The sequence below is a fragment of the Sinohyriopsis cumingii genome, chromosome 8 (assembly GCF_028554795.1).
Source record: "Sinohyriopsis cumingii isolate HCF-2022 chromosome 8, ASM2855479v2, whole genome shotgun sequence".
NCBI lineage: Eukaryota > Metazoa > Mollusca > Bivalvia > Unionida > Unionidae > Sinohyriopsis > Sinohyriopsis cumingii.
In genome coordinates this window covers 14767269-14791226 of record NC_142968.1, presented here as the reverse complement: position 1 = coordinate 14791226, position 23958 = coordinate 14767269, and the positions used below count along the sequence as shown (strand labels likewise).

At 35.6% G+C, this 23958-nt stretch overlaps 1 protein-coding gene across 3 annotated transcripts in view; it reads left to right on the top strand.

The window, feature by feature from the left end:
* The first annotated feature begins 6106 nt into the window (after positions 1 to 6106).
* LOC149793018 (uncharacterized) overlaps positions 6107 to 23958 on the top strand; it is a 184183-nt gene continuing 166331 nt past the window's right edge. For all 3 annotated transcript variants that reach the window (XR_016422692.1, XM_089966893.1, XM_089966892.1), the window contains exon 1: positions 6107 to 6371. The gene's annotated coding sequence lies outside the window, so the exon portion shown is untranslated. The remainder of the gene's footprint in view (positions 6372 to 23958) is intronic.

Below are 23958 nucleotides of genomic sequence, written 5' to 3'. Positions count from 1 at the left end.
TATTCCACATGATTTAAATAGTAAATATTCACATTATCACGTCTGCATGAGAAAATGCAAGACTGGCCTTGACATTGACTTCAGGATAGAGTGACAGACTGACAGGGTATGATTTGAAATAAAGGATTGTTGGATGGAAGAAACTGGCCATTTACATGATAGACGAACGCAGTACATATAAATGTTAGATAAGAGTGTTGATATATGCAGTGTAGTCTGATTGCAGAACTTAAATGAATTGAACATTACCTCTCTCTCTTTTCATGTTTTGGAACTTGTCTGTGGGCATGTAATTTGTGAACTTGAGCTTGCCAGAACTGAATTTGACCTTGTCCTTGTGTCGGGCAAGTGGATTTAAAGCCCAGATATAATTTTCATTACTAAAATAATTTTCATTTGTCTCATATAACTTCTTGTAAATTTGAGGCTGATCGCAATTAGTGAATACTGTACAGAGACAGCCATTCTTGCTTTCTGATGTATGTCTAGTGGGTGCTTAAAAATAGAAATAGGTGGCATCTTAATGAGAATGGTGTCTAGTATGTTTATCTTCAGACAAAATAATGACCAAATAGGTCACAACATTCAGAATATATGGAATTTGTGATTGATATATATATATATATATATATATATATATATATATATATATATATATATATAGTTTTGAAAAATTTATTGAGTAAGCAGTCCAAACATTGTGTTCATCAGGGAGGCCGAAACAGATCTATTTTTTTCTTGTAGTCTTTTCAAAGAAGACAAAAGTTATTAACTATTATATTAACAAAACAAATTTCCATTAGTAATTTGTTAAAAAGGGTGTGCATTGGTGTTTGCAAGCAGTCAGATTTACTCTAGTTTCATGTTATAATTAACAAACCTGATTCTGCTACACTTAAAAGTTGGGGAGGAAATCCCACTTGGTTTTTCATTTTTCCCATGCCCTCATTTACTAACCTTAACAATACTTGCTTAAGAAAGGAGGACAATAATACCAAATTTTCTGTTATTATTCATGTCACCTGTTCATGTTTTGCTTGTAATAAATTTTAGGAAATATACAATTACTCAAATGCACTTCATGTGATACACATGTAACATGTACTACCAAAAAAAAATGGTGAATGGTCTAAAAGCAAATCCTTTACATGAATGTGTTGAAATTGTGAAATAAATATTGTCCTTTTGTCAGTGTAACCTCACCCAGTACTAATATAGACTGAAGGTTTGTAATTTCTCAACCTATATTAAAAGCCGTCTTTCATGAGGTCATTGAGATACCATCTACATTCACTTATAAGTCAGGTCAAACTGCAACAAAAAAATCCTGATCTGCCATAGTATAATGTGCCTGCAGATCATGGTCTGTGCTGTTTGTTCTCCTGATTACTCCTAGGAAACTGCAAAGACCCAAATCTGCTGGTGTATTATGTGATGGCAGATCTGGGTCTGTGCATTTTGCAGGTCTCATCTTATAAGTGAGTTCATATGGTACTCCATTATGCAGGAGTTTAGTAAGATCCAAACTTCGGACATTGTAACAGGTTTCAATTCATACCATCTAATCTTTGATTGGATACATATTCTAGCACTTTGTCTTGGATCCTGTTGAACTTTTTGAAAGTCACCATTCTGAGGCAGGTGAATCATCATAGCTTTGTCTTCTTTTCAGTACACATGTATGGTATACACCAAATAATCTTCTAATCCGTTTAATCTTACACACGATGTCAGCTATTGTCAATTTTGTATGACGTTAAACCAATATTTCATTGTAGTTTTCAGCATATGAATTTGTCCTCGTCCCGAAGGTGTTAAAGTATACCAGTATTGCAAAGAATTATCTATTCCCAAATCACTACCTTGGTGATAAAAAAAACCCTGAAATAAATATTTGATCTTTGGCAAATCAAGAAGTCCTCACTAGTCCTCACATTTGTCAGTAAATTCAAAGAAAGTAGTCTCATTTTGCCCATATACCCCTGTATGCAGATGTTTCGAAAAATGGAGACAAGTTGTAACACCCTATTTTCTTTTTCTCTTTTTTAAATCAGAAAATTCCCAGTTTAGATACTTGCATGACATTCCTTGTGAAATACTTGTAACTTTTTTGCCAAAATAAAAAACAGTCAAAAATCACCTTACAAAGAAAAATTAACCTTGGTGACGCCAGTTGTCAATTTCTCATTTTAGTTTGATTGCTGCCATTTTGTCAGTTACATGGAGTCACAGGCTCTGTGTTCAGAGACCCTGGAAAATACATGCATTATACTCACTAAAGGGTAAAAGTTGACTACCGGTATAGTGCATGCCATGCCTGTGTCCACTGACAGTGAAACATAATTCAAACACCTCATGTTGAGACTGGGATTTTTGAAGATGTACTACTATAGAAAATGTTTTACAAGAATGTGGTCTGTATAACTAATATTGATCATTGAATTTATTGATTTAAAAAAATATTTTTTAATCTTAATCTTTTGTTCTACATATCATTTAAAGCACATTAACATCTTTACCACTTATCCTATGCTTACATTTATTTGTGAGGTGTTTATCTTCCAAACATTTTTAGCAGTTTATACCTTTGCATCTTTGGAATGGAGCCTATCTTTTAATTGGCACTATATAGCCAGGATTGTGCTGACATGCCATTAAATCATATACATTCATACATACATGTACATGATGTGTCATAAACTTGTATTTCCATGACAGTGGCAGATTTAAAATTGGTTGAAGGGGTTCACTTGAAACCCTTTTCCACTTTACACACATGTAAACTGCAGGGTCTATTCTTGGATGCACACTTGCAAAATTAACGACAATTTCTAAAAATAATTGTGCTGAAACATCATTAGATATATGTCTTTTATGGGTTTTTTTAAAGTCCTGCCTTTATTTTATAATTAAATCCTTCCTTTATTTTATAATTAAATCCTTTCTTTATTCAGCAGATTCCCCATTGTCATAGACCAGAAGAGCTTTTGAGATGTCTGATGTCCAATTGTTCATTGTCGGATGTCCAATTGTCCATTATGAGATGGCCTATTGTCCATTGTCTGATGTTCAACTGTCCATTATGAGACATCCTGTTGTCCATCTGATGTGTCCATCCTTTACCAGAAATATGTTATTTCAATTTTCTGAACTACTTGGAGGTTTAAAGCCATGAAGCTTTACACACACATTCACTACACGGTCTTGTAGGTCCTAAATAAAATTGATGCTGCTCAGATATCCAATATGACCACCATGCTGAAAATCTTTTTATTTCTACTATTCCTGTAGAATACTATTCACTTACAAACTTAATATGTCTAATTGGTCCTAATTGAAAATGGTGCTGATCTGACATCCATTACTGAAACCATGGCAGCCATCCTGAAAATCTTGTTATTGCTACTTTTCCTGATGAGGAAACCACATCGACAAGGAGTTTTCACCAGAATTTTTATGATGTCTAATTTGTCCTACATGAAAATAGTACCAATCTGTCATTCAGTCTGGCCACCATCTTCAAAATGTTTTGTGTGCTAATTCTCCTGGACAGAAAGTCAAAATGACCGGGTTTTCAGCAGAAGACTCGTTCTGACATCTAGTTTGACATTCAATATCACCCACAGCAGTCATCTTGAAAAGCTTGTTTTTGTTAGTGCTCAAGAATGGATGGGTGTATCATCATGGGGTTTTCACGGAAAGATTTCTTATGATGTCTAGTTGGTCCTAAATGAAAATGGTTTGATCTGACTTTCACTATGGCAACCATGGTGGCTATCTTGAAACTCGTGTTATCACATGGGTTTTTATCAGAGGACTTCTTGTGATATCTAGTTGGTTTTAAGTAAAAATAGTGCTAATCTGACCTCCAATATGGCTACCATAGTGGCCATTTGAAAAACTTGTTATTGATATTCCACCAAGATGGACAGTTATATTGACATTTGGTTTCCACCAAAATATTTCTTATGATGTTTAGTGGGTCATAAATGAAAATGGTGCCTATCTTACATCCACTATTGCTGCCACTACAATTACTTTGAAATTCTTGGTATTGCTAAAAATATCAAAGATGGTTTCAAAACTGTGCAGTTAAAAAGAACAAACGGGCTTCTCAAATTTATGGAAATTCTTTCCAGCCAGTAGAGCATAAGTATCCATTGAGGGACTCTTGTTTTCACACATGATCAGTTCTTGAATGGACCCACTTTACACTGAAAAGCAGATGTCCATTTTGAGTAGCATAATCCACACCTTTTCAGAATCAAACATCCATAAATGTGTTTCTATCTCAGCATCTTACTAGCTAATAGTTATGACTCCACTTCATTCCACATCAACCCTTGGCATATTAAACGAAATGAAACAGTGTTTTAAACAAGTGCCCTCTTGTGGATTAAAGAAGTGCTGCACATAGCAAATGAAATCAAATATCCAATGAGAGGGCTTGTTACAAGACCTGTTGGGTATCCAAGAACATGATTTCCATGATGTCACATGCAGTGACTCAAAAATAAAAGTTCTTAAAAATATTCAATTGGAGAAACTTATGTTTGATGTGTGTCAATGTGCACAGAGACCGCTAGGATTATTCCATTTAAATGTAACAAGGGATTTGATTGGATACTTTCTTTCAGCAGAGCAGTAGATACAATTATTTAAGCTAGCTGAATATGCCAGATTGAAATTAAGTGGATGGGTGACCCATGGCTAGCAAAGATGGCATCCAAGCAGTATTACATATACCTAACACACAACATATAGGAGTGTAATGTCTGAGGAATGCCATATGTAATAAAACCACTACTACCACTGCTACTGCTACTAATGAGAAATAAAACTTGTTAATTAATTGACTCTGTTTACCAAACAGAGCAATATAGAAGCTTTCATATATGCCCATTTCATGTAAATTTATCAAACTCATCTAATAATTGACTAGTTTTTCAAACATAAATAATTCAACATAGCTTATGTGTTTCATTTGAATTTTGAGATCGTCAAGATTGGTAGTCTTAATTTCATTGTTTGGGAAATAATATTCTTTTCCAAGTGTGTTTATCATGTTGACCTCATGACCCCATGTTAACTCAGCTATCAGGAAACTGTAGTTATTGTTTTACACAGTTGCTGTCATTATCTGGCAACCTATGGAAAATGGCTTCTTTCTTTTTTTGGAGGAGGCTGGTCCAGCTGCTATACAGACCCAGTGGCCGATATTCAGCTCAGTCAGTGCTCCCATATTTATAGGTATTTGGCCTTTGTGTATACATCTGTACTCCAGACAGGTTACCTGCAGTAAAAAAAAAAATATGGAAGGAAATCCATACAGTAAACCAGACTAGGGAGGATGGAGGAGAATCCATACACAGGAAATAATTTTGATTTATCTATTTTAATTCCCCACCTTTTTCCCCAATCCCCATATAGGAAACTTGCTGTAGGTATAAATGAGCAGAATTTGATTACCACAGGATAACTTTATAACTTTCACACAATAATGGAAAACAAATTCTTGAATTTAACTATGGTTGATTGAAAACATGTTGCTGTCTTTCAGTTGTACGAGATATTTGAACACATAGAAATGACATGCATCCATTTGTTGCTTTATATTTATCTGCTTGTTTATTCAAACATATCTTCAATACTGCTCAAAAATTTTGTGGAATATTTTTTAATGCAATAATTCACTACAAAACCAGTATACTTTAGAGAGTAGAGGAAGGTTGTTGTTATTTTTTTTAAAAATTTGATTCGAAAGCTCAAAAGGGCTATATGATGACCTTTTACACTCTTCTCTATCCAAGTACATGTAATTGGTAGATAGTTCTGTGAAGGATGGGAAAACCTCTCTGTCACTGAGTTATTTTGTGATCATCAGTCATAATTTACATTGTATGTAAGAGGCGTGATTGGCATGAACTTCTATTTTGTTTTCACTACAAGGTTAATCTTAATTATTTGATTGGCAAAACCCCTCTACTGGTCTTTTCCCATCAGATCTAGTCTGATCTTGTATTATGTGGCAACCCAGTATTTTCTTTGCCTGGCCTAATCACAGCCCCAACAGGCATGTCAGTTCATCAAATAGTGGCTTGTATATGCCTGTATGCCCCTCAGGCTGGCAAGAGTGAGAGGGAAAGATCAGCCTTGTGAAACCAGGAGAACTCTACTTCCACCTTTTGTATACACCTTCAGATTGTGAAGACACAGTGCCAGCTTTCAGCATAAAAAAAACCCCCATCCATCTGCTTTAGTGCTAACTTCAAATTCATAGCACCAAGATGGTTTAAAGAATCCGATTGTGCCTGACAGTGATTTGGATCATGTTTGTTTTTATTATGGATTATTCAGCACACCTTGCAAGAGTAAGTAGACATGACTTTCATAGCATTCTCTTGATGTTCTATCTGCTTGTAATTATCATGTCATTGCATGTAAGGACAACCACCCGTAACCCAAGTTCCATGGAAAACAAGGTTTTTCTCACTTTATTTGTTTTGAAGAATAGTTATGAAGAACAATTACTTGTCTCGTAAATCAGAGGTACTTTTCTTGTATAGTGAGTATTACAGATTTGTAGAAAGATAGTCCATAGTATTCCATTAAAGCTATGGTACTATCTGTAATTTGTTTCTGTGCAGATGCTACACTGTAGCATTAATATGTAACTATAAACCACTTTATTCCAGTATCAAGGAAGCAAGAATTTGCCCACATATTGCGTCTGTTGCAGCTACTTAGTTATGAATCACTCTTATGGATATTTTTAGTGTTAAGTGAATATTACATATTATGGAAAGATAGTCCATGAATAATCTGATGCAACAGCAGGTAACATAGGGACTGATTTCAGTTCATGAATTAGCTGATTAAATAGTATTAGATAGGGACTGATTTCAGTCCATGAATTGGCTGATTAAATAGTATTGCATAGGAACTGACATCAGTCCATGAATTGGTTGATTCCAAAGTATTGCATGGGGACTGGTTTCAGTAGTTAGGTAGGTAGGTGGTTGGGTGGGAGGGTGGTTGGTTGGATGGGTAGGTAGGTAGGTAGGCAGGTGATTGGGTGGAAAGGTAGGTGGGTGGGTAGGTAGGTACCATTTTTCTCCAAAGAAATTACCATACTCAAATATAAATCCACCCACACCCACTTTGAGAAACCTGTAGCAAACTAGGACCAAAGAGGTTCTACTCCACTTTTGACCCAAAGATGAGCAAAAATGTCCAGTTCATATTTTTTTGTGTAATTTAATTCCAAATGAGTGGACACAAAATTGCTTTTTATGCAATATAGGCATAATACTATCATTTCTAATAACAAGGCCTCCAAAAAATCATTCAAGAAAACGCTAACAATGATGCATACAAATAATTTTTTTTAATATGATGTTCATTCACACTAGTTAAATCATTCATTTATTAAATTTTTAAAAAATCTATCAGCTGTTTTGAATTTTTTAAATGTAAATAAAATAATTGCTTATCATGCATTTTTGGAACAGAACAGTAATATATCAAAAGCCATGTATTGCCTTGTACTCTTTAATTGCCAGAGAAAGTTTAGGGTCATTTCCAATTCAAAGAGCTATCCAACAACTGACTTCTTATCATTTCTTCCAATTACATCATCTTACGTTGTACAAATTTCCATTTCATCATATCTGTAATGTCAAGATCATAATCAAATTTTTTAGAAGGTAATGACATAGAGAACATCAAGCTCGTGTGGCTAACATGCCATCATGTTCTGTTTGATTGAGTCCGTATCTTTGCAAGGAACCAATTCCAATATATGCAGTTCTGCATTCAGTACTTCCATTAAACATCGCAAATGCAAGTGGCAACAATTGTAATTTTCTGACTTTTGCCCACTAGGATCCTGTAAGATTAATAAAATTCTTGGCTATGAAACAAACGAACAGCTGGTGAAACAAATGAACATAATTTCTTCCTTTAAATTATGATAATGAGTAATCCTGGCATGATTGTCTAGTTTTGATGATATCTATTCATGAAATAAAACTAGATAGGATAACTGAGTTATTTATTTCTCTGCTGTATCTAATTGCATATAAGTTTGGTCAAGTTCAGGCAAATAAATCCTGATCTGCCATTGCATAATGTGCCCACAGATCAAGATATGTTTTGTTTGTTCTGCTGATTTGGTCACTGTATATATCCTGATCTGCCATTGCATAATGTGCCAGCAGATCAGGATCTTTGTTGTTTGTTCTTCTGATTTGGTCATTGTATATACCCTGATCTGCCATTGCATAATGTGCCAGCAGATCAGGATCTTTGTTGTTTGTTCTACTAATCTGGCCACTTTATACTATGATCTGTCAATGCATAATGTGCCAGCAGATCAGGATCTGTGTTGTTTGTTCTACTGATTTGGCCACTGTATATACTCTGATCTGTCATTGTGTAATGTGCCAGCAGATTGGGATTTGTGTTGTTTGTTCTACTGATGTGGCCACTATATACTCTGACCTGTTAATGCATAATGTGCCACAGATCAGGATCTGTGTTGTTTGTTCTGCTGATGTGGCCAGTATATACTCTGATCTGTCAATGTATAATGTGCCAGCAGATCAGGATCTGTGTTGTTTGTTCTACTGATTTTACCACTGTATATACCCTGATCTGCCATTGTATAATGTGCCAGCAGATCAGGATCTTTGTTGTTTGTTCTACTAGTCTGGCCACTTTATACTATGATCTGTCAATGCATAATGTGCCAGCAGATCAGGATCTGTGTTGTTTGTTCTACTGATTTGGTCACTGTATATACTCTGATCTGCCATTGTGTAATGTGCCAGCAGATTGGGATTTGTTTTGTTTGTTCTACTGATGTGGCCACTATATACTCTGATCTGTTAATGCATAGTGTGCTGCAGATCAGGATCTGTGTTGTTTGTTCTGCTGATGTGGCCAGTATATACTCTGATCTGTCAATGTATAATGTGCCAGCAGATCAGGATCTGTGTTGTTTGTTCTGCTGATTTGGTCACTGTATATACTCTGATCTGCCATTGCATAATGTGCCCACAGATCAGGATCTGTGTTGTTTATTCTTCTGATTTGGCCACTATATATACACTGATCTGCTATTGCATAATGTGCCAGCAGATCAGGATATGTGTTGTTTGTTCTATTGATTTGGCCACTGCATATACCCAGATCTGCTTGTGCATTATGTAATGGCAGATCTGGATCTGCGCACTTTGCAGGATCTGGGTCTTTACAGTTTGCAGATGGATTTAACATATATGCGAGTACATACGGTAATAAAATTAAACATAATAACTAATCACGTGATCAGCTTCCTTGCTGGAGCTATGTTAAATCCCCAATGCGACCATTACGTGGAAAAAAAGAGTCTTATATGAAAGATAATTTTTATAATACTGAACCTTGAAAGATATTAGTCCTCAGCATCATTGGGTTCCATTAAAACCAGATAATATTGATGTTTCATCACATTTTGAACCATGTAATTTCTCCCTCACACTAAGTAACCTGAGTATCATTTATATCAAATGCACGCTTATTCTTTTCAGATCCACTTTGAAAAAATGGGTCTGCCTATCTTCATTCCCTTGTATCATTTTGTGCTCCATACGTGAATGTTGTTATTACTAGAATATTCTCTAACAGAATTTGTCAGATATAACAGATCATTACTTTGGGAGCACTCCGAAAAGAAACTGGAATTACTAGTAACTTCATTGACTAAATTAAGGGGTGGCTCCTCTTAATTAGAAACTTAATGTTTGAACATGGCTTAAACCTAAAACCTTGATTATTTGAAAGAATAGTTTGTCATATTTTTTAACAAACCATTTCCTTGCTTCCAAACTAGATAAATTGGAAGAATGGTGAAATTTATGATTGGGATTTTCAGGTGAAGGGAAATATTACAGCTCACAAATCAGATGTTTTGGAAATCTTTTTGAGAGTGGCTCCTCTACTTTTCCTTAACAAAATTAAACATGTGGTTTGTATTTTAATTAATAAGTCCTAGACTATTTATAAATTGTCCTTACACAGTCCTGGTTGAGATTTAGATCTGTCAATTACAGACAATAAACGAATCCATTGTAATACTTCATACCTATGACATAGCTTATTCTTGTTGTCAGTAAACTGTTGTAGCATGTACATATACAAGATAGAGCCATTTTGTAGGTTTTGTCATGGTGCCCTTATAGCTTTAATCTCTTGTAATTTACCATGTTATGTATATTTGATTCAATTATATCTGATTTAATATATATTTATTTCAATTTAATTGTTTGTCGGTTTTAAATGTTTCATTACATGCTATTGTAATTTAAATTTGCTTACTGGAGATGATACTTTTTCCAGAAAATAGTTTTGACCTTGACTGTTCGTTTTATAAACAACAGGTGTTGATCTAGATCCTGACCTTGATTCAGAATTAGTAGCAACCATGTAAATAAGTTCGATTTTTATTTTTAAATGATTGGTTGTTGTCAAGGTCATGATGGGACTACATGCTTAAGATGTAGATGATTTTTTTTAGTTTTTATTTCTTAGAGTAAAATGATTGGTTTTTGTCAGGGCTACACTGAGTGTACGTGATCTTTAACAAGTACCTAATTTCTATGAGGTTGTAGAACATGATCATGTGACCCCCTTTTTGCATTTTAGAAGATGATATAGTCTTTGTTTTGGAGAGGTATTCTCAGTAGAAGCTGGGCTTTTTCTTACACAAGAATTTGTATGTTGTACTGTTTGGAGTTATTTCAAATTACTTGATTGGAGTTATTTCAGAATTACTTGGATTCAAAAGAATTAATTCTTTTTCCTGGAAAATGCTTGTGCTCATGTGAAATTGTTGAATAAGGACAGCTGTTATAAAAATTTATTCAGCTTTCCAAAACCAGAGTGATAATTCTTATTTCTACAAGAACTGTAGACTTCATCACTACATGTTACAGCATATGTCAAGTCTTCCCTCTTGGATTCTTCAGCTGGGCTTGAACTTGAAATAATTAGAACATTTTATTATTAGGACTTCTTAAATGTTATTTGTGGATTATTCTGGTATATTTTTGGATTTGATTCTTAAAAGTTCATATTTTTTCATTTTTAAAGTATTTTTCCAGGGAAATAATTTGTTATATTTTTTCAAAGGTTGTTGTTTTCACTCTTTCTTGTGTTACTGCTTGTTGGAACCTAAACACATAACATAAGAACCCTGATAATAATTTTTTAAGCACAGCATTGCAGATATTACATGGAACACTATTGTTTTAAAAACAACAGCCAAATGAATATGGTAGTTCTAAAAAAGAAGGTGAAAACCAGTTGTTGGAACTAAAAGAATTCTTTATTTGCAATACTTCAGTGTTATAAAGTAAGTGTTCTTGTTTGGCAAGCTTGGATATAATTCAGCATAGTGTATGAAGCCCGTGTTTGATCAGCATTTTAACTTTCCTTATGTATCAGTGCAACATATTGTTTGAAGTCCATGTCTGACCAGCATTATAACTTGTCTGGTGCATCAATGCAACATAGTGTTTGAAAACTTGAAAACCACATTCAACCATCATTATAACTTGACTGGTGCATTAGTGCAACATGGTGTATGAAGTCCATGTCTGACCAACATCATAACTTGCTTGGTGCATCAATGCAGCATAGTGTATGAAAACCATGTCCGACCAACATTATAACTTGTATAGTGCATCAATGCAGCATAGTGTTTGAAAACCATGCTCAGCCAGCATTATAACTTGCCTGGTGCATTAGTGCAACATAATGTATGAAGCCCACATTCAACCAGCATTATAACTTGCCTGGTGCATTAGTGCAACTTGGTGTATGAAGCCCATGTTTGACCAGCATTATAACTTGCCTGGTGCATTAGTGCAACTTGGTGTATGAAGCCCATGTTCGACCAGCATTATAACTTGCCTGATGCATGAAGCCCACATTCAACCAGCATTATAACTTGCCTGGTGCATTAGTGTAACTTGGTGTACGAAGCCCATGTTTGACCAGCATTATAATTTGCCTGGTGCATTGGTGCAACTTGGTGTATGAAGCCCATGTTCGAACAGCATTATAACTTGCCTGGTGCATTAGTGCAACTTCGTGTATGAAGCCCATGTTTGACCAGCATTATAACTTGCCTGGTGCATTAGTGCAACTTGGTGTATGAAGCCCATGTTCGACCAGCATTATAACTTGCCTGATGCATGAAGCCCACATTCAACCAGCATTATAACTTGCCTGGTGCATTAGTGCAACTTGGTGTACGAAGCCCATGTTTGACCAGCATTATAATTTGCCTGGTGCATTGGTGCAACTTGGTGTATGAAGTCCATGTTCGAACAGCATTATAACTTGCCTGGTGCATTAGTGCAACTTGGTGTATGAAGCCCATGTTCGACCAGCATTATAACTTGCCTGATGCATTAGTGCAACATGGTGTATGAAGCCCACATTCAACCAGCATTATAACTTGCCTGATGCATTAGTGCAACATGGTGTATGAAGCCCACATTCAACCAGCATTATAACTTGCCTGGTGCATTAGTGCAACTTGGTGTATGAAGCCCACATTCAACCAGCATTATAACTTGCCTGGTGCATTAGTGCAACTTGGTGTATGAAGCCCACATTCAACCAGCATTATAACTTGCCTGGTGCATTAGTGCAACTTGGTGTATGAAGCCCACATTCAACCAGCATTATAACTTGCCTGGTGCATTAGTGCAACATGGTGTATGAAGCCCATGTTCGACCAGCATTATAACTTGCCTGATGCATGAAGCCCACATTCAACCAGCATTATAACTTGCCTGGTGCATTAGTGTAACTTGGTGTACGAAGCCCATGTTTGACCAGCATTATAATTTGCCTGGTGCATTGGTGCAACTTGGTGTATGAAGCCCATGTTCGAACAGCATTATAACTTGCCTGGTGCATTAGTGCAACTTCGTGTATGAAGCCCATGTTTGACCAGCATTATAACTTGCCTGGTGCATTAGTGCAACTTGGTGTATGAAGCCCATGTTCGACCAGCATTATAACTTGCCTGATGCATGAAGCCCACATTCAACCAGCATTATAACTTGCCTGGTGCATTAGTGCAACTTGGTGTACGAAGCCCATGTTTGACCAGCATTATAATTTGCCTGGTGCATTGGTGCAACTTGGTGTATGAAGTCCATGTTCGAACAGCATTATAACTTGCCTGGTGCATTGGTGCAACTTGGTGTATGAAGCCCACATTCAACCAGCATTATAACTTGCCTGGTGCATTAGTGCAACATGGTGTATGAAGCCCACATTCAACCAGCATTATAACTTGCCTGGTGCATTAGTGCAACTTGGTGTATGAAGCCCACATTCAACCAGCATTATAACTTGCCTGGTGCATTAGTGCAACATGGTGTATGAAGCCCATGTTCGACCAGCATTATAACTTGCCTGGTGCATTAGTGCATCTTGGTGTACGAAGCCCATGTTTGACCAGCATTATAATTTGCCTGGTGCATTGGTGCAACTTGGTGTATGAAGCCCATGTTCGACCAGCATTATAACTTGCCTGTTGCATTGGTGCAACTTGGTGTATGAAGCCCACATTCAACCAGCATTATAACTTGCCTTGTGCATCAATGCATAACCTGTACAGATAGAGATTTTAATCTTCAGAGATAGGTATTTAGGAAAAAGCACAGAGATTTTCTAATCAGAGAGAAAAGTAACCATTATTTTATATGAGAGTATTGAAATTAATGATGATATTGAATGGATTCATGGAAAGATAGCCCATTTTATTTTATTGTAATTGTTGAATTACTATATCAATTGTGGGTTGGCTAAGATGCTTACAGCCTGTACTATTTCTACAAAACATAGCTTCCCAGCATGTTTTTCATGTTGTAAACAATGTATATGTAGTTTCTGTAGCCATGGGTCATCAGCCCAGGGGTCATTGATCCAGTTCATTCTAGGTCATTGTGAATCATTTTGTCAGGAATTCTTTTATTGTATGGTGTTTACATGGGTTTATGGGAAGGTGCTCCATGAATACACTGATACTTGTGTAGTGATCTGGTTTTTATAAAGACACTAGTAGCATGGAATGAGAACCAGAGATTTAATGCCCTCATAACAGGGTAGTTACTTTCATGTTGGTAGCATATTATATGGAGCAATTATGAATCCTTTAATGTCAGTGAAAACTGTTTATAGTTGGTGTACATTACACAGATGTAATGTAATCCACAATGTATGCCATAGTCTTAAAGAGAATATGAAAAGTGATGCCTGGTTTATAAGGGATAGAGACTATATATATATATATATATATATATATATATATATATATATATATATATATATATATATATATATATATAGCATGTTTTTTTTTCTCAGCATACAATGGACTTGAGTTTATTCCACTATCAGTGACAGAAAGTTTAAAAGTTTCACAGATACTACTGTATTTGATGTAATAACTAGTCATTCCTTAATAAGTGGACATCCTGTTTTTTAGTATAACTTGTAAAAATATTTGACATTCAGAGTGCATGTTTCTTTGTCCTGGCTTGTGTCTTGAGAATGGAATGGCTATTGAAACCTGTCTAGAACATTGCAGGTTTCGTGGAACTTAACACTGTGTATGTCTGATGTTTCATTTCCACTTAATGTCATCTCAGAAAACAAAATTCTTACATGCACTTTATTCAACATGGTCATATTTGAAAATACAGTACACCTCCAACAAAAAGTGAAGAGCTCTAAATGGCAGTGCACCTCTAAAATGAAGAGCTTAATATTGCTCAGAGAAAAAGATAACATTGGTAATACTTACATACACAATATGGAAATTTTTATGATCGAAAGTTTCACCTGCACAAAACATGCCATGATAATAATTCCTTAAGTGCATAGGGTGTGTGTATTATGTTGAATTTGATATAATTCTTCTACATAAGCGTCTGGGGCCCCAAGTGGCTGAGTGGTCTAAAGCACTCTCCGTTATGGATCACTGCCATCTCACCTCTGTCTGCGTGGGTTCGAGTCTTGGATTTGGCTGATGTGGGTATGTGAGAAAGCTTGCCAGTAGCTTCTTGTGGGTCAGTGGTTCTTTCTGGGGCTTTCCTGGGTTCTTCCTCCACCATTAATACTGGTCACCATGTATAGCCTATCACGTGCTGAAAAATGGCATTAAACCCTACAACAAGAACAACAACATAAGCGTCTTTATTTTGTCAGATTTGGTATGTGATTATTATACAGATTATGGTTTATTGCTTGTGTAAGTATGATTATTATGTCAGATTATGGTTTAATACTTGTGTAAGTATGATCATGTCAAATTTCTTTTAATACTTTTTCATAAACGTGGTTATTTGATCATTATAATCTGCGTAAACGAGGTTATGTTATATTTGATACATAGTACTTCTGCTGTAAGTGAAGTCTGTTTCTGCAGTGTGTAGCAAAAAAATTCAACTTTCATGAGTTCAGTTCTTATAATTTCACATAGTTTTAAAAATAATAATCATGAAAAAAGTAACAGAACTATATTTTAAACATTGTTTACAACATTGTCAAAGCACACAAGAAAAGTGTATTAATACATGAAAAAACGGTTCTTTTAGTGATGTCATTTGAACAAATCAGCTTGTGTATTTCAAAGGCTTAATCATTTATTATTGTAACAACTAGTGCACAGAAAGACATCATACCATATTTAACATAATATCCACTCGGTGCTCTTAAAAATGTAGAATTTTGGCAAATTTCTGATAACACTCGGAACCCCTTTTAATGTTTTCACACATTTATGTCAGTGTCCCCATCATGGACATAATAAGCACTCAAGGAAACTATACCCAGATTTGAAATGAAATTGATCAGGTTAGAAGAATTAGTTCCCTTCATTGTTTCCATCCCATTTTTATGAAAGGTGGAATCAGTAAATATTAAAGCATGTATGAATATTATGTAGAATACGGTCTGTAGTTTGTTGTAGTTAGGTCTGTTATGAAGTGCTATCTTTAAAGGATGCTTATTGTATATTAAGGAAAAGATAGCTGATGACTTTCAGATACTTTTTGAGATATACGGTTAATGATACGGCCAAATGAAAAAAATATGTGGTTCTGGTCACATGACCTCCATATTTTTTCTGCCAACCCCACCTGTTCGTTTGGGAAAAAATTGGGAGAAACAAAAGAACAGAGGGATATAACTACAGTCAAAATGAAATTCAGTTTCACAATCATGCTTATTTTCTAGTTTATACTTACTTAAATTAAATTGGGGGCCCTGAGTGGCTGAGTGGTCTAAAGCACTCACCATTACGGATCACTGCCATCTCACCTCTGTGTGGGTTTGAGTCTTGGGCTCGGCCAACGTGGCTATGTGAGAAAGCCTGCCAGTAGCTTCTCGTGGGTTGTTGGTTCTTTCCGGGGTTCTCCCGGGTTTTTCCTCCACCATATATACTGGCTGCCATGTATAGCCTATCTTGTGCTGAAAAATTGTGTTAAATCCTATAACAACAACAACAATCATTAAAGTCCATCTTTGTCAACATTTTCTTCTCTCAATTTAACCAGAAACACATCTTTATTTATATTTGGCTTAAGGACTGCAGAGTGGAGTTTTAAGGCACAGCAACGTTCTATAGTAGTGAGGAGTAAGAATTAGAAACAAAATAAATTTCCATTACATGTATTCAGGCATAAAACTTTTTTAATAGTGTATGCTCTGGTAAAATTGTTAGTCCAGACATAATGTACATGTAGATCTTTAACAATGTTATGTTCTGTTGAAATTGTTAATCTGACAAAATGTGGAGCATGAACTACACCATGCACAGGATTGTGCAATAAATAGCTGTTTTCTGTAGTTGCCCACCAGTGATGAAAAATCTTGCAAGCTTATATGAACCAGTTACTGAGTAACAGACTCCTTGTATACCTGTGGTTTAGTGTTTCCTGATTGTGGTTTAGTTTTTCCTGATTGCTGATAAAATCAAATAAAAGTCTTTTTGTTTGTTTCTAATATAAATACAGTGTAGTTATCTGAATCAGTTCCATAATCATAGTCTGTTGAAATTATTACCTTTCATGGATGTTAAAATTGGAGTTGATCAACTTCACGCTTTTGTTGCCCATGATGCAGGTAAAGTATAAAGAGCTCTTGGTAGTATATGCATGTATAGGGTTCAACAGCATATCAGCACTGTCCTGGCTATTTAATAATAAATAAGTTTAGGCAGCCCAAAAGGCATACAAAAACAAAGACATAAACTGATGAAGACAGAAAGTGGTAAAATCCATCAAGTCCTATTTTTTTATGGACCTTTTTTAAAAGTAAATATTCAATACCTTCTCATCATGAAAATTATCATAAACAGATTCTAAATGGTTGCCGTGGTAATTGCCTTTTGGTGAGGATACATAAATTAGTTTATAGCTCTTGATCATGAGAGGACATGTACCCTATGTACCTATATATGATGTCTACCCTACTACAAAAGGAGAGTAGACCCAGATCTGACAGTGCATATTGCACCAGCATGTGCCTGTATATTCTGCACCAGCATCTGCCTGTGTATAGTGCACCAGCATCTGCCTGTGTATTGTGCACAAGCATCTGCCTGTGTATTGTGCACCAGCATCTGTCTGTTTATTGTGCACCAGCATCTGCCTATGTATTGTGCACCAGCATCTGCCTGTGTATTGTGCACCAGCATCTTCCTGTTTATTGTGCAACAGCATCTGTCTGTTTATTGTGCACCAGCATCTGTCTGTTTATTGTGCACCAGCATGTGCCTGTGTATTGTGCACCAGCATCTGCCTGTGTATTGTGCACCAGCATGTGCCTGTGTATTGTGCACCAGCATGTGCCTGTGTATTGTGCACCAGCATCTGCCTCTGTATTGTGCAGCAGCATATATCTGTTTATTGTGCACCAGCATGTGCCTGTGTATTGTACACCAGCAGATCAGTATCGATGCTGTTGGTTTCTTGTCAGTAGAATAAACAGTGTTGACCTAGATATGCCAGCACACATTGTGGTGGTACGTATGGGTCTGAACTGTTATCAGTTGGGTGGGGATTATTCATGACCAGATTTGGAGGTTACTTTAAGGTCCTTCATTTTCTTGTCTGAACTCACAGATGATTACTAGTGATCTGTTTGTATCTCTAAATTTTTGAAAAATGGATATTTTTCTGTAGTTAATTGTTCAAGAAATGAAAAGTGATGAAATGATATATGTTGGTGTGCATTTCCAAATGTTATACAGAGTTAAATATCTATCCCAATGAATGATAAGGACTGATAAATGTTAGGAAACAATTCCCTATCACAAGCACTCTGTAAGGTAATAGCTGAATGAGTGATTAAAAATTCATTTGATCTGCTCAGGCTAAAGATCAGAGACTCCTTATCAAACGCATCAATAAAAAGGTATGTTGGTGGTTTAAATTTTTTGTAGTAACATCGCTCAGATTGGAATTCTGACAAAGAATGTCCAAGAGGGCCATTCTTTTGTAGGAAGCTAATCAATACTTATAATCCAAGGTTTCATGGACTTTTTGCTATCTGTATACTTTTCTTGCACATTACTTTTCTTGCAATTAACCAAAATTGTATACACTTTTATTCTTAAAAAATTTTTGTTTATTCTTTAATAAGAGACAGCAGTCACAATCTTGTCTTGTATCTAGTCTCTCCCCAAGTTCTTTGCACTACCACACACGGAGAAACATGTGACATGTTGCTGATGTAATATTGCAGTATTTGCTTCATATTTAGCTGCATAGTAAATGTTCGTTTTTTTTATAAAAGCTTACAGTTTTCTATAGATGGTAGAACATATTACCTGGATACACATTTTTTATGGCATGTTCACTTGTATGGACTCCATCCTGAAAGTGTAAGTGACCCCTTGTGCAGCAAAACTGATTACCTAAAGTTCTAATTGTCTGAAAAATGGCTGTTCCTGATGGGCTGGTATGATATGTACCAAGTGTCAGGCCACAATCCATAATTTTAATATATGGACAAAACTAGGTTATACTTGTGTTTTTGGTTTGGTGACATTGTTTGGTTTACTAATGCCTTACCTTTCATATTGCCTTGAAATGTGCAAATTTACAATATTGAGTTTGTCATAATGAATTTTGCAGAATCTGTTGGAATAAATTTGACTGTACTATAGCTGGGGGTGAAACAATTCATTGATGGATCAATTCAATAGTACCGTTACACATATTGATACTAATGGTGGAAAATGATACTTACTGTATGCAAGTTATTTTAATTGTCAGTACTTGTCAATAATTAATAATTGTTTTGCATTGTTATTCTTTAAATTGAGAATTCATCTCAGACAGCTGCTGCAGGCAAAGGTATTCATTTTTGTTAGTAAAAATGAAAAATACGATGTATGTCTGTAATTTGCATTCTGGAAAGACAACCAGCAAATCACATACATAAAAGGACCCCACCTACCATTGAAAAACCTTCCAAAGATGGAAAGACAACCAGCAAATCCCATACAAGGGCCCCACCTACCACTGAAAGACCTTATAAAGATTTAAAGACAACCAGCAAATCACATAAAAGGACCTACCTACCATTGAAAGACCTTCAAAAGATGGAAACACAACCAGCAAATCACATACAAGGGCCCCATCTAGCATTGAAAGACCTTCTGAAGATTTAAAGACAACCAGCAAATCACATCAAAGACCCACCTAGCATTGAAAGACCTTCTAAAGATGGAAAGACAACCAGCAAATCACATTACAAAACACACCTAGCATTGAAAATCCTTCTAAAGATAGAAAGACAACCAGCAAATCACATGAAAGGGCTCCACCTACCATTGAAAGACCTTCTAAAGATGGAAAGACAACCAGCAAATCACTTAAAATGGCCCCACCTACCATTGATAGACCTTCTAAAGATGGAAAGACAACCAGCAAATCACTTAAAAGGGCCCCACCTGCCATTGAAAGACCTTCTAAAGATGGAAAGACAACCAGAAAATCACTTAAAATGGCCCCACCTGCCATTGAAAGACCTTCTAAAGATAGAAAGACAACCAGCAAATCACTTAAAATGGCCCCACCTACCATTGAAAGACCTTCTAAAAATGGAAAGACAACCAGCAAAACACATAAAAGGGCCCCACCTACTATTGATAGACCTTCTAAAGATGGAAAGACAACCAGCAAATCACATAAAAGAGCACCACCTATCTTGAAAGTCCTTCTAAAGATAGAAAGGCAACCAGCAAATCACATGAAAGGACCCCACCTACCATTGAAAGACCTTCTAAAGATGGAAAGACAACCAGCAAATCACTTAAAATGGCCCCACCTACCATTGAAAGACCTTCTAAAAATTTAAAGACAACCAGCAAATCACATAAAAGGACCCACCTACCATTGATAGACCTAAAAATTTAAAGACAACCAGCAAATCACATAAAAGGGCACCGCCTAGCATTGATAGACTTTCTAAAGATGGAAAGACAACCAGCAAATCACTTAAAAGGGTCCCACCTGCCATTGAAAGACCTTCTAAAAATGGAAAGACCACCAGCAAATCACTTAAAATGGCCCCACCTACCATTGAAAGTCCTTCTAAAGATGGAAAGACAACCAGTAAATCACTTAAAATGGCCCCACCTACCATTGATAGATCTTCTAAAAATGGAAAGACAACCAGCAAATCACATAAAAGGACCCACCTACCATTGATAGACCTTCTAAAGATGGAAAGACAACCAGCAAATCACATAAAAGGGCACCACCTACCATTGAAAGTCTTTCTAAAAATGGAAAGACAACCAGCAAATCACATAAAAGGACCCACCTACCATTGATAGACCTTCTAAAGATGAAAATACAACCAGCAAAACACATAAAAGGGCACCACCTACCATTGATAGAACTTCTAAAGATAGAAAGACAACCAGCAAATCACATACAAGGGCCCCACCTACCATTGAAAGTCCTTCTAAAGATGAAAAGACAACCAGCAAATCACATAAAAGGGCACCACCTAGCATTGAAAGACCTTCTAAAGATGGAAAGACAACCAGCATATCACTTTAAAGGGCACCACCTACCATCAATCAAGTTCATATGTGTGTCAATAATGTGTTGTATCATAGGCTCTGTATTGTGAATCATATTGATATATTGCATCTGCGTTTTGTTTCACTCCTACTATTATTAGCAATAAATATTTAATTATAAAACAGAAGTGGCAGCAGGTTAGAAGGTGTTTCTTCTATTACGTTTAGGCTCTTACAGAACTCAACAAAAAAAGAGTGAAGACAACAAGCTTTGTAAAATTTAACAAATAATTTATTTCCCTAGAAAAACGAGGTAAAAATGAGGAAAAGAACTTGAGGTTTTATGAATCAAATCCATAAATAATACAATAACAATCCAAGAGTTAAAAAATAAAAGTCCTAGTAATAAAAAGTCCAAATGAAACTGAGTTAGAATCCTGATGAAATCCAAAAATGGAAGGCAATGACATATGCTATGGTCAGTGTTGTACTGATGTGTCTTAACAGTTCTTTGTTCAATCACAAAAAATAATATTCCAGTGTTTGAATTTTTTTGTAAATTTCAATAACTTTCCTTGTCTAAGAATTAATTTAGAGCAAAATTATTTCCAGGGGAAAATAATCTCTTGGAATCAAAATAATTTGAAGAAGGAAAAAGAAAATTAATTAGGCCCCCCCCCCAAAAAAAAATGGTCACAACATAAAACACCTGAATGTCTCCAGTGTTAAGGCAAATAATGACAACTGATTCTGAATCAAGGTCAGGAACTAGGTCAGCATTAGATACAAAGTGTCTATCATTAAGTGTTTACAAAAAACGGGTCAAACTGAATTTCTGGAAAATGTCAAATCCAGTAAATAAAATTATATTACAATAGCATGTAATGGAATAAAATATTTTTTTTTCTTCAAACTAACAACAAACTATTAAATTAAATCAAATATAAATTAACTCAAATATACATAACACTTCACTGTCAAAGTTAAAACCTGAAATGGATATAAAGTGAGTCAGTCACACTATTGAATGAGTAAGAGTGGATTTTATGGCTGAATTATGGTAGTGTTGAGAATGAGAGAGGATTTTGTACTGTTTAGTATGAGAGTGGATTTTGTGGCTACATTATGATAGTCTGAGAATAAGAGAGGATTTGGTACTGTTTATTATGAGATTTGATTTTATGGCTACGTTATGATAGTGTCGAGAAATAGAGAGGATTTCATACTGTTTAGTATGAGAGTGGATTTTGTGGCTACATTATGATAGTGTTGAGTATGAGAGTGATTTTATGGCTACATTATGATAGTGTTGAGAATGAGAGAGGATTTCATACTGTTTAGTATGAGAGTCAATTTTGTGGCTACATTATGACAGTGTTGTGTATGAGAGTGGATTTTATGGCTACATTATGATAGTGTTGAGAATAAGAGAGGATTTGGTACTGTTTAGTATTAGAGTGGATTTTGTGGCTACATTATGATAGTGTTGAGTATGAGGGTGGGTTTTGTGGCTGCATTATGATAGGGCTTTGGACCTGAAAATTAAACTCTGGACACAACATTCTTGATTGGTGCATAATAGTCCAACAGTTATAAATGTGATGAGAGTAAGAGGGGGTTCTTTGTCTAAAGGTTTTCATCATATTTTATCATTATGCCAAGATGTCATAAAGTACCTGTCTATGCAGATTAATGAAGAAAAATGCCATATGAAATTTAATATGTTACTGTATCAGTATTCAAACTCTCATTATTTAAAACTAATGTCAATCTAAGTCAGTGAAAAACATTTGGATACCTTGGGTTTTCACACAGAGATAATTAACTGATAGATTAATTCTAAGCTAATATGCTTAACATTTAATAAAATTTATCATCCATCTATCATCTGTACCTTTGGGGAAAAGTCAGGATTTTGGTGTGAAATGTCATTTCCTCCATTTAGTGGATAAAGCTGTGATTGAAGAGGAGTGCATGTGTTTGAACAAAGATTGGTTTTTTTTAGAATTTTTTTTTCAGAATGGTTAGTCAGTAGGGATGAGGTTAGAATTCTGGAACCATTTTGAAATCTACTCCTATGAATAGTCATTTTGTGTAATTTCAGTTTGCAAATTTCATCAGTGATGTGTGCAGTTTGTGCATGAATTAATGAATTATAAATGACTCTGAGTTGTGTTTCTGTGACTATTGGAAATGAGTTGTTAGATGCTACACTGTATTAAATAGAAATACAAAATGAATTGTTAGATGCTACACATGCCCATTAAATTGATGACCATATTCACATGGGGGTTTTTACTAGAAGATTTCTGATGATTGCTAGTTTGTTCTAAATTAAAATGGTATGGATCTTATGTTATGGCTGCCACAATGGCTGTTTTGAAACTCTTGTTATTGCTAAAAAACATATCAATGGTTTCAGCTCTCAGCAGTTAAAAGACAAATGGTCTTATCTTGAATTCCAGAAAATTCTTTTTAGCTAGGAGAGCACCAGTCCCTTCAAGGGACTCTTGTTTTGTAGATTGTTATAATAAGCTTATTATATTTACCTGCCATACAAATGAACTCTGCTTGAAAGCTTGCCAAACATTATCCCACAGGAAAACAAACATTCCATAACTTTTTTGGAATATTTGATTTTTTTAGCATCTGGAATATACTTTGAGCTGCCTCTTCCAAGACACATGCATGTATTTGTTGTAATGGAATAGGATACATTGGATGCATCAGCTGAAGGAGCCCAAGAACTTGAATTTTGTTGTTAATCAAGCACAGGCATTGGCAACTTCCTCCAGGGCATGGGCAGATAAGGTTTTTATTTTAAGCCACACCCTCAGATTAAATTAGTGGAA